The sequence below is a fragment of the Panicum virgatum genome, chromosome 6K, assembly GCF_016808335.1.
Source record: "Panicum virgatum strain AP13 chromosome 6K, P.virgatum_v5, whole genome shotgun sequence".
Classification (NCBI taxonomy): Eukaryota; Viridiplantae; Streptophyta; class Magnoliopsida; order Poales; family Poaceae; genus Panicum; species Panicum virgatum.
Genome location: NC_053141.1, coordinates 23243257 through 23255433, shown reverse-complemented (window position 1 = coordinate 23255433; position 12177 = coordinate 23243257).

The window sequence follows — 12177 nt, the reverse complement described above, 5'->3', positions numbered from 1 at the left end:
AGCCCTCTGAATTAGCTTTCCATAGAGTCCAAGATCACCTAATTTGGACATCGGAGCTAAGAGTTATGGCCGTTTTACCGAGGTACATTTCTGCTGGAAATAGACCTGCGGACGGTCCGCCCTAGACCTGCGGACGGTCCGCCCTTGAGGGGCGGACGGTCCGCCGTTATCTCAGTTGAGCTCAAACAGAACCGTTTTTGGCTCTGTGGGTGGTCCAAAATGACCTGCGGACCGTCCGGTCCATGGGGGCGGACGGTCCGCCTTTAAAAGCTGAAACGGGCGCATAAACTTGGTTGTTCTGTCTTGGGTGCCCAAAATGACCTGCGGACCGTCCGGTCCTTGGGGGCGGACGGTCCGCCTCCTACTGAATTTTCTGGGACAGAAACACTGCGGTTTCTGTGTGTGCTCACGTTTTGAACTGCGGACAGTCCGCCCCTGGGGAGCGGACAGTCCGCCGGTAACTTCCAGATTTAGTCAGAGACGTTTGCAAATCGGTTGGTTCGAAGTTTTGAACCGCGGACAGTCCGCCCCAGGGGCGCGGACAGTCCGCCCGGGGCTCTAACGGTCGACTCTGACACATAATCATTGCAGTTCTAGCCATTGGTTTTAAATGGCGGACGGTCCGGTTTTTGTGAGGCGGACAGTCCGCGAAAACTCAGTTTTCACGGGATTTGAGTGTAACGGCTAGTTTAGGGCCTCCCTCTATAAATAGAGGGTGTGGCCGGCCATTTGAGTGGAGAGAGCACCTTGGGGACTTGGTGTCCATGTGTGAGAGTGCTTGAGAGCCCTCTACTCACTCTAACTTGATAGTAATCATCCGATCGAGTGAGAGAGCGATTCTAGTGCGATTGCTTTGAGAGATTGCATCGAGTGGCACTAGGTGATCGTGTTGCAAGCCGGTGTGCTTGTTACTCTTGGAGGTTGCCACCTCCTAGACGGCTTGGTGGCAAGAGACTCCGTTGAAGCCCGCAAGAAGTTTGTGCGGTGCTCCGGAGAAGAGTTTGTGAGGGGTATTGTGCTCACCCCGCGGGAGCCGCGAAGAGCAACTCTAGTTGAGCGAGACGTGAAGAGCAACAAGTGGTCCGGCCGGATCATGTGCTAGAGCTCGGTGTGAGCACTCCACGTGGGAGAGTGTGACTTGAGAGTCACCACTAGCAAGAGGATCGGCGGCAACCTTGGAGCTTGTCTCAACGGGGATTAGCTTGGTGGCAACCAAGTGAACCTCGGGATAAAAATCACCGTGTCAACTTTGTCTACTCTTCTCGGTGGTTTGCATTCTCCAAATCACAAGCATTGTATTTATATTCTTCTATATCTTGTGCTTGTGTAGTTGCTCTCTAGTGATTAGTTAGCTTGTGTAGTTTGCTAATCAACTTCTTGCTTGTGTAGCTAGAAGTAGAGATCCTAGTGTATCTAGTTAGCTTGTGTAGCTTAATTAGTTGCTCTTGCTTAGATTGTGTAACTAAGCAAGTTGAGCTCTTGGATTTGGATTGTGTATCCTTGTCCTTGAGCATCTAGTGAGCTTAGGTTGGCTTTGTGCTTTTGCTCATTAGAATTGTGTAGGAGCTCCCCCGGTTTGTGTAGTACTAGTGCTTAGGCTTGTGTGACTTGGCTTTAGAATTTTTAAGAGAGCTCTTACTAGCTTGGCACTCCATTTGCTTTGTGTAGGATCTTTTTGGAGGTGCCTTAAAGTTATAGTTAGAGGGCTGTAGTCTTGGCTAAGCGAATAGTTTCAATTCCGCATAAGTTTCGGTTAGCCGACGCAATTAGTTTTAGAAAGGACTATTCACCCCCCCTCTAGTCCGCCATCTCGACCCTACAAGTGGTATCAGAGCTGAGGTCTCTCATTTGTGGTCCTTACCGACCCGAGAGGATGGCGACTTATGGGCTAGATGTTGAGTGTCCACATATTTTTGATGGCACACACTTTGCACGATGGAAAAATTGGATGATATGCAATTTTAAATTTATTTGCCCTCAAATGTGGTGGATAGTGGATGTAGGTTTTTCTCATGTGTTAGATGAAGGAAATCTAACTCCAACACAAGAGAAATGCCTAGATCTAGACATCCAAGCTACTAACATCTTGTTTAGATCTTTGCATAATTGCATTCTTGGTGAGATCATGGACAAGGAAACCGCCCATGAGATTTGGAGTTATCTAAATGAGAAATATGGGGCGGCCTCCGATGATCATGATGATTATAAGACCAAGGAGGAAGTGCATGAGGATGATGAGCACATCCATGACATGGTAGTTGTGGAAGATTGCTCCACTTCATGGTCAAGTGATGACGATGATAATCAATCTACAACAAGTTCACTTGACATGATTGATGATGATTCAAGTGTTGCAAATTATGATTCTACTCCAAGCACACTTGATGATCAAGTTGGCTCATGCACGGATGATATTGCTACGTCAAGCTTATCTCCATCATCACATTGCTTCATGTCACAAGGTGACACAAAGGTATCAAATGGCAATGTGATTGATCCTAATTCATATGATGAGCTCTTGAATAGATATGCTAGCATGACCAAATTATTTGAGGAAGTGTTAGCCAAAACAATCAAATTTGAAAAAGAAAACTCTTTTCTCAAAGACACATGTGAACAACAAAAGCATCTACTTTATGTCATGAGTTGTTCACATGAGGAGTTAAAATTGACTCATGAGGAGCTTAGTGTTGCTCATGAGAACTTGGTACTAGACCATGCTTTACTCACTAGCAAGCTTTGTAATAAAGGAATTAAAACTAGTGAGAGCTCATCACATGGGTCAAATGATCAATTGCAAAATATTGCTAACCCTTGTGATGTAGGCAAGAAACATGTATCCACCTCTTGTGATGATTTATTGTCTATGCCATGTACTTCACATATAGATGCTTGTTCTTCTTCTACTATGCAATATGAGACTAACCTTGTAGAAGAAAACAAAGAGCTCCAAAGTCAAGTGAAGTATTTAAGCAACAAGATAGAGAGATGGACAAAATCAAAAGTCACCCTTGAAAGCATAATCAAAAATCAAAGAAGTTTCGGTGACATGAGTGGCATTGGTTCCAACAAGAGCAAAGCCAAAGGCAAGAAATGGGGCAAAAATAAATATAATAGAAAGATGAAGAATCAAGAAGAAATGAAGCTATCTCATTTCATGTGCTTTCAATGCCATGAGATGGGACATCTTGCAAATGGTTGCCCCAACAAAGAAAAGCTAAAGTTAAAGAAGGAAGAAGAGAAGCTTAAACATATCAAATGCTTCAAGTGCCGCACTTGGGGTCACCTCACCTCAATGTGCCCAACCAAGCAATTGGTGAAGCAACAAGAACCTCAACCAAAGCCACAAGTTGAGCAAGAGAAGGCACCCCAACCTCAAGTCAAGATCAACCATGATGATCAAGTTGATGACTTGAAGATGATGAAAAAGAGAACAAGAAGGGGTGGCAAGGCAAGAGCAAGGCATCCAACTCATATTCAAGATGCCAAGATGTTAAGCAAAGACATGATTCAAGATAAGAATCCACATGCTCACATCAAGTGCTATAGTTGTGCAAAATTGGGTCACCAAGCTTCGGGTTGCCCAAACAAGCTTGAGAAGAAGGCTCAAGCAAACTATGAGAAGCAAGGCAATGAGAAGCATCAAATGAGTAAGAAAGAAAAGGCTCAACAAAAGAGAAGATGCTACTTATGCCGGGAAAGGGGACACATGGCTTATTCATGTCCCTTAGGTAACAATTCTAAGCTTATTTCAATTGATGCAAATATTATGCTTAGAAAGGATGGTAATGGTACCTCATTTGTTACTATTGCAAAACATCCCGCTATTCATACTAAGGCTTTGCCAAAGTATGTTGCTCCTAACTTGAGAGGACCCAACCTAGTTTGGGTACCATCAAAACGTGGATAAATGTGTGTAGGTACCAATGACATTGGAGGCTTGACTCAATTGGTTTTATCTTGTTCATCATGTGATTGAGTCAAGTAATCGAAGCCTAGTGCTATTCTCATCCCAATGTCAAGTCAAAACAATGAAGTCCAAGTTCCACAACATACAAGTATCTGTTTCTAGTTGTGAAGATTTATTGGAAATATTTGATGGCTTGCAAATTTATTTGAGTTGAATCTCGTTTTTGGATGAAAATCTTTTTGCAAGTTGAGAAATGAGCTACTTGTCATTTGACTTCTCAAATATGACTTGAAAACTAATACTTATGGCATTTGGTTCATATATGCACTTCTTGTTTCATTTTTCTGAATTTTTAAGCCATTTATGAGTTTTCATGATTCTACTCGATTTATTTTTGAATTCTTGTTGAAACTTGCTCATATGAGTCTTTTGAAGGTTTTCATGCAATATTTGAGATTTTTGGATTTTTATATGAGCAATGATTCCAAATTGAGGTTGAATTGAGAAAGTTTGGAACAAATTCTGGACAGTCTGAAATTTGGTACTGCGGACAGTCCGCGGGTAAGGGGCGGACAGTCCGCCGTTCGTGGGACTTGCTCACCAGAGGTTCTGCAGAGAAATTCTCAACCGCAAAAATACACTGCGGACAGTCTGCCAAAGAACCGCGGACGGTCCGCCTGTGTTGGGCAGTATTTGCCAGAGGCAGTTTCAGTCGAGCGGCAGTGTGAAAATTCAAAGGCGGACGGTCCGCTAGGATATCGCGGACAGTCCGCGAATGGACAAAAAGGAGGATCCTGACAGCTGAACTTATCATGAACTACAAAGGTATATCCCTAGTTGATCACATTCATTTGGGTGCATATGAGATGTTTGAATTGGATATATATGCTCGTGTTGCTTGCTATAAGATGTTTGAATGGATTAAATGCTTAGTATTCAAAATTGAGTTAATTTGAATGGATATGATCATGAGATGACTTTTAGTATGCGATATAATTGAATATATGTCTTGTGAGAGTATTCAAACAAGTTGACATCAAGTTTGATTCAATTTGATGAAGTATAGCTCAATTGCTCAAAATCTATCCTTTATTGAAAATCTGAGTAAGCTGAGAAGATAGCCATAAGTGGATGATCAAATCTATTTGGATTGGCTTGAAATTTGGTATGCATGCCCTACACTTATGGTACTAGTTGCTGTACAAATTTCATGAGAATATGATGAGAAATACTTTAGTTTTGGAGTGGATCTTGTCAATGCATGTGCAGCAGTTTTCAGCATGCACCCATGAGTGAAGATGTGAAATCTGGTAGCAATCTAGAAAAGCATTGAAGCTCAATTTTTTATGGCTACTAGATGACTTAGTGCCACACATCTCCACAAATTTTTGTGGCAATTCAACATGTACTTTGAGAGATTTGATATATTCTTTGAGAAGTACAAAATCTGCCAGAAAAGTGACAAATGTTGGATTGATCTTGAGTCACTTAAATTGAAAGGTCCTCAAGTTGGAATCATCGTTACAAGTGGTTGAAGAACTTAGGTTTGGTTTTGAGAGGAGCTAGAAGCATGACAAGTATTAGGTACAAGGCCATTTGATTGTAGAGTGTGCTTATCACATTTTTGGTACTAAAATTGGAAGATCAAGAAAAGCAAGCAATACCCAATATAGAGAGATTCATGATAATTCAAGTATATTCAAATGGTATTCTCTCATGCAAGCAAGGATCAAAGAGATGAAGCAAGCCAACCACAACAAGATAATGCATTTGATGATAAGTGATATTCATTTCATATGGGTGAAGGATGGTATTCATTGTCTTCACCAAGCTATTATAATTGGATTTCATGATGCTAGTTGGAGAACTAAATCGGAATCTAATGACTATCCTCTACTCCAACATAGCAAGGTGAAATTGGTTGACATATGCATTCATTATATGCTAAGGACATGATTAGTGCATGTAGTCATATATAGTGATCATTCATGAAAAATAAAATATTTTTAAATATTTTATGATGCCACTATTGCTTCTATGGTTGATATGATCTAGTGGTAACATATGACATGTTCATGAGCTAGTAAACCCAAGTAGTTGATCTAGAAAATGAGTTTTCAAGTGTTTAACTCAACATTGTCAAGATAACCCTTTGAATGAGGTGTGAAGAAGCTTGTCATTGGTTCAAACCGAGTTGAATTATTTTGGCAAGTAGTCTAGATCAAGTCAAAGAGAAAGAAGCTCATGGAAACAATTTAGTTCAAGAATTGGTTATCAATGTCAAATTCAATAAAGTGGTCCATCATGATTTTACAAGTGATACTAGATTCAACAAAAGGTATATCATTGTATCTCTACAAGTGATATACATGGTCATACAAGTAGTATTCATTCAAGTAGATCTAGTGCAATAATGTTGGTTCCACAAGTGATCCTCAACTTTAAGTGATCAATTCAAATCAAGAAAGCTATCCTCATCAAGAAGATTCAAGACTCAACCATCTACCCAAGTCCAACTCTTTGTATCAAACCACAAATGCTTCATATGATTGCCTACAAGGGGTGTTCAAGTGGTAACCCTATAAGTACAAGAGGTACAACCTCAAGTGGTAGCCATTGATCTTCACATGGCCAATTTCATGTGGTTTCGGCCTTTTTATGGTCATTGATGACAAAGGGGGAGAGAAATGAACAAAGATATGAATTATCCTTGGATGACAAAGGGGGAGATGAGATGAGAGTGCAATCATGGACATGGATCAAGAGGAGCAATATTGAGGAGGATCAATATTCTTGGACAAGAGGAGCACACAAGTAGGGGGAGCAAGCTCATGAACTTGGTTGTTTGCATTTGATATGTGCATATTTATGCGCTTGCTTGCATTTGCATAAGTTTTAAAATTTATATATGCATTGCTTGTGTGTGATGTATGCTAGTCATAGAACTTGATTGATGATTTAACAACTAGCATGCATAGATTGTAGTTAGACATTTTTTTTTACAAGTGAATCAAGAGCTTTGCTAATATTGTTGATCTCATGAGGTATCTTGAGTTTTTGATGAATGTCTAGTTACTCATTGATGCTAAGGAATGAACTCCAAGGATGCAACTCAAATTGGTATCACGCTTCAAAGGTTTATCCTATATACCTTAGCATCACTTAGTAGTGATAACAATCCCACAAATTTCATATTTATGCATGTGTGAGTTTAAAACCAAATCTCTTGAGCACACATGTAGGGGGAGTTATCACTACCAAGTTGGATTTTTATGGTGCTTATCCAATCTTTACAAGTGGTCTTAATGGTGGATAAGAAACATAAAATCCAAACCAAGTTAGCTATTTACACATGTGTGAAGTGCTAGCTTGGAATATCCTTAATTTCCATATCTTTGTAGAGTTGTCATCAATTACCAAAAAGGGGGAGATTGAAAGACCCTTGGTTGGTTTTGGTAATTGAGCGACAACTTATGTGGACTAATAAGTGTTTATATTGAGATACACAGGAGATTAGTCCACACAAAGACACTAGTATGAGCAACATATGCCATGGAGGAGAAATGGCTAAGTGTTGATGCTATGCTCATATAGTGTGATCGAGGAGCTCATTGCATATGAGACATGACATGGAGTTATGTGACCAAAGTGGAGAAGATCAAGACAATGCTTGGCTTGATGGACCGGTTGCAATGGAGAAGGGCAAGTCAAGGCTTTGAAGCGAGGGACCGCGAGGCGGTGAAGCTTGGGCAAGATTTGGCGCCGATGGACCGTGGCAACGGTGAAGAGCGAGCAAGGTCAAGATCGATGGACCAAAGAGGTCATGTGATGATATGGAGTGGATCATATCATTTAAGAAAGATCAAGCCAAGTGTTGACTCATAATGATGATCAAAAGGCTTGATGGAGTTTGGTGCTTGTGTGGCATCAACATTTGGGAAGATGAAATGGAATGCGCAAGGCAAAGGTATGACTTGTAGGGCATTTCATTTCACCGGTCAAAGGTTGTGTAGAGAAGTGCATGACCGGATTTAGGATAGATGGCCGTTCTATCAAGAGGGGCAAACTTGTTTGCATATCGGTCATCTAGTGCCACTTGAGCGATCTAACATTGCGATGTTGCTAGGATCGAGTGGCGTGGTGAGATCAAGTGAAAATCCTTTAAAAATGATTGTGAAATGCTAACACACATGCACATGGTGTTGTTCACGTGGTGGTGTTGGCACATTTGCAAAGGAGAAAGAGTTGGAGTTGATGTTGATCAACTTTGGGAAGCAAGAAAGGTCTTTTGGTTTTCTCCGGAAATTAGGTTGTCTCTTGGAGTGGAATACTGCTTTGATCCATTGTGTTTTGGATCAAGAATTCAGTTGGGTTGTGTAGCCCTCTGAATTAGCTTTCCATAGAGTCCAAGATCACCTAATTTGGACATCGGAGCTAAGAGTTATGGCCGTTTTACCGAGGTACATTTCTGCTGGAAATAGACCTGCGGACGGTCCGCCCTAGACCTGCGGACGGTCCGCCCTTGAGGGGCGGACGGTCCGCCGTTATCTCAGTTGAGCTCAAACAGAACCGTTTTTGGCTCTGTGGGTGGTCCAAAATGACCTGCGGACCGTCCGGTCCATGGGGGCGGACGGTCCGCCTTTAAAAGCTGAAACGGGCGCATAAACTTGGTTGTTCTGTCTTGGGTGCCCAAAATGACCTGCGGACCGTCCGGTCCTTGGGGGCGGACGGTCCGCCTCCTACTGAATTTTCTGGGACAGAAACACTGCGGTTTCTGTGTGTGCTCACGTTTTGAACTGCGGACAGTCCGCCCCTGGGGAGCGGACAGTCCGCCGGTAACTTCCAGATTTAGTCAGAGACGTTTGCAAATCGGTTGGTTCGAAGTTTTGAACCGCGGACAGTCCGCCCCAGGGGCGCGGACAGTCCGCCCGGGGCTCTAACGGTCGACTCTGACACATAATCATTGCAGTTCTAGCCATTGGTTTTAAATGGCGGACGGTCCGGTTTTTGTGAGGCGGACAGTCCGCGAAAACTCAGTTTTCACGGGATTTGAGTGTAACGGCTAGTTTAGGGCCTCCCTCTATAAATAGAGGGTGTGGCCGGCCATTTGAGTGGAGAGAGCACCTTGGGGACTTGGTGTCCATGTGTGAGAGTGCTTGAGAGCCCTCTACTCACTCTAACTTGATAGTAATCATCCGATCGAGTGAGAGAGCGATTCTAGTGCGATTGCTTTGAGAGATTGCATCGAGTGGCACTAGGTGATCGTGTTGCAAGCCGGTGTGCTTGTTACTCTTGGAGGTTGCCACCTCCTAGACGGCTTGGTGGCAAGAGACTCCGTTGAAGCCCGCAAGAAGTTTGTGCGGTGCTCCGGAGAAGAGTTTGTGAGGGGTATTGTGCTCACCCCGCGGGAGCCGCGAAGAGCAACTCTAGTTGAGCGAGACGTGAAGAGCAACAAGTGGTCCGGCCGGATCATGTGCTAGAGCTCGGTGTGAGCACTCCACGTGGGAGAGTGTGACTTGAGAGTCACCACTAGCAAGAGGATCGGCGGCAACCTTGGAGCTTGTCTCAACGGGGATTAGCTTGGTGGCAACCAAGTGAACCTCGGGATAAAAATCACCGTGTCAACTTTGTCTACTCTTCTCGGTGGTTTGCATTCTCCAAATCACAAGCATTGTATTTATATTCTTCTATATCTTGTGCTTGTGTAGTTGCTCTCTAGTGATTAGTTAGCTTGTGTAGTTTGCTAATCAACTTCTTGCTTGTGTAGCTAGAAGTAGAGATCCTAGTGTATCTAGTTAGCTTGTGTAGCTTAATTAGTTGCTCTTGCTTAGATTGTGTAACTAAGCAAGTTGAGCTCTTGGATTTGGATTGTGTATCCTTGTCCTTGAGCATCTAGTGAGCTTAGGTTGGCTTTGTGCTTTTGCTCATTAGAATTGTGTAGGAGCTCCCCCGGTTTGTGTAGTACTAGTGCTTAGGCTTGTGTGACTTGGCTTTAGAATTTTTAAGAGAGCTCTTACTAGCTTGGCACTCCATTTGCTTTGTGTAGGATCTTTTTGGAGGTGCCTTAAAGTTATAGTTAGAGGGCTGTAGTCTTGGCTAAGCGAATAGTTTCAATTCCGCATAAGTTTCGGTTAGCCGACGCAATTAGTTTTAGAAAGGACTATTCACCCCCCCTCTAGTCCGCCATCTCGACCCTACACACTGGAGCCGGGAACACTGAGTAGAAGTGGTCAGAAAAACCAGTGAAGGCTATGCTGAAAGTGTCAAAGCGCTGCTCTAGATGCTGCTGCCTCTGCTCAAGCTGCCCAAACTGCTCAGAAGAAGGCAAATCCTCAAAGCGGGAGTCCAGGGCTGCTATGTCTGAGTGTAAACTCTCCTGAACCCCCTGCATCTGAGCCATCATGGGCTGGAACATCTGCTGCTGCATGTTCTGGAAGTTGAGGTTCATCTGACTCTGCATCCGACTAGCCAACCCCGCAATCTGAGAGGACATGCTCTCCTGCATGGATGCAAAGTAAGGGTCAAAGTAGGCAGCTGGAGGAGCCCACTGTTGCTGTACTGGAGGCTGTGGTGGTGGCATGGCATGCTGAGCTGCAGCTGCTCCCATGTGAGTATCATCATCACTATCATCACCACCATCTTGCCCCTGTGTTTCAGCATCCATATCATCTCTAGAGAAAGGAGTCAAAGGCCTCAAGAGAAAAGTTGTGTCATTCTTGAAAGGCCTGAAAGGTTGATGCTTGCACTCACAAATTCCTCTAAAAGAGGTCTTCGCCTTGATGATTGACATGATGTAAGGTACAAAATACAGGTTCATCTCAAGATTGAGTCTCAGATCTGCTAGCTGATCCATGATAAGAGCAATCACATTGATTCTGTTTCCATTCATAACATGTGTGATCACATTCCAGTAGAGACCTCTAACCTTGTCCTTATTTTCACTTTTAGGCATAAAGGTGACTCTTGCAATTTTATTGATCACTGCTGGATGATGCTTAAGACCTTGGGTGCGTCCAAACTCTCTATCAATCCCCACATTAGCAGGCTCATAATAAACATGATAGTCATTTTCATCTAGAGGATTTTTCAATACGATGTTCATACTTTGCTCATTTGTGATAAAATCATAGTCTAACTGGTTTGCAGCAGCAAATTGAGCAAAGGTGGCATAATATATCCTCATCCCAGTTTTCCACCAAATCTTTTCTTTTTCCATGCTAATTTCTAGAGTTGCATAGAATTATCGAATAATGGTCTCATTCCAATCACACCTATGCTGCAGAAAATTGACTAATCACATTTGCTCAAACCTATCAACTAGCTCAGTCATAACTGGTTGAGATCTCATATAAGTTAGGTCTATGGTTTGATGATTAAAGACTGTTGTGCTAACCATATGACCAAAGTAGGCATCTTGTTGTACCTGAGTATGGAAGTAGAAGATATTTGTGTCACTTTGCTGATGAAATTGATTGATTGACCTTGCATTAGAATAGGACTCAGCCGTCCACTGTCTGCTAGGAAGACTCAGCCCCATGAGGGCTGTGATATCATCCTCCTCACCCTCAATGTTCTCCTCTGACGAGTCATCTCCAACACCACCGACTAAGGATGCTGCATCCATCTCACTGAGATTAGGAACATAATCCACATCATCGGAATCATCACTGTCTCGTTGCCTCTTTGATGCTCCAGCCTTTTTGATTTTGGATGTGGTTGCTTTGAGAACCTTCCGGGGTGGCCTGAGATCAATAATTAATCATAAGATTTATATATTCAAGTATAATATCCAAGCCAAGCAAGATCATCACAAGAGAACAACAATCAGCCATTCTGTGCACTGGCGGACCGTCCGCATGAAAGCCGCGGACCGTCCGCGTCCATTGCTGATTCTGGCTAATGGCGGACCGTCCGCCAGCCAGGCGCGGACCGTCCGCGATGCATCTGTTCATGCGCAGAGAGTAAAAAATCGCCCCAAAACTTGATTCAATCACTATATGAGTTCTAAATCAAATCCACCAACTAAATTTTAACCATAGCATCTCCTCATCACTAGAAACAAGATCCCCCAATTATTTTCATGAATCCATGGTCCAAAAATATATCGGAGCACCCCAAACCCTAACCTCTTTCATGATGAAATCCAAGAACATAAGGAGAGGAATCATTGAAATACCGAGAGGACATGATGGAGAACCACGAGAAGAGTCCGGGGATGTGCTCGGACCGTCCGGGAACCACGCCAAAAAAGCCTTGACCTTGTCGTC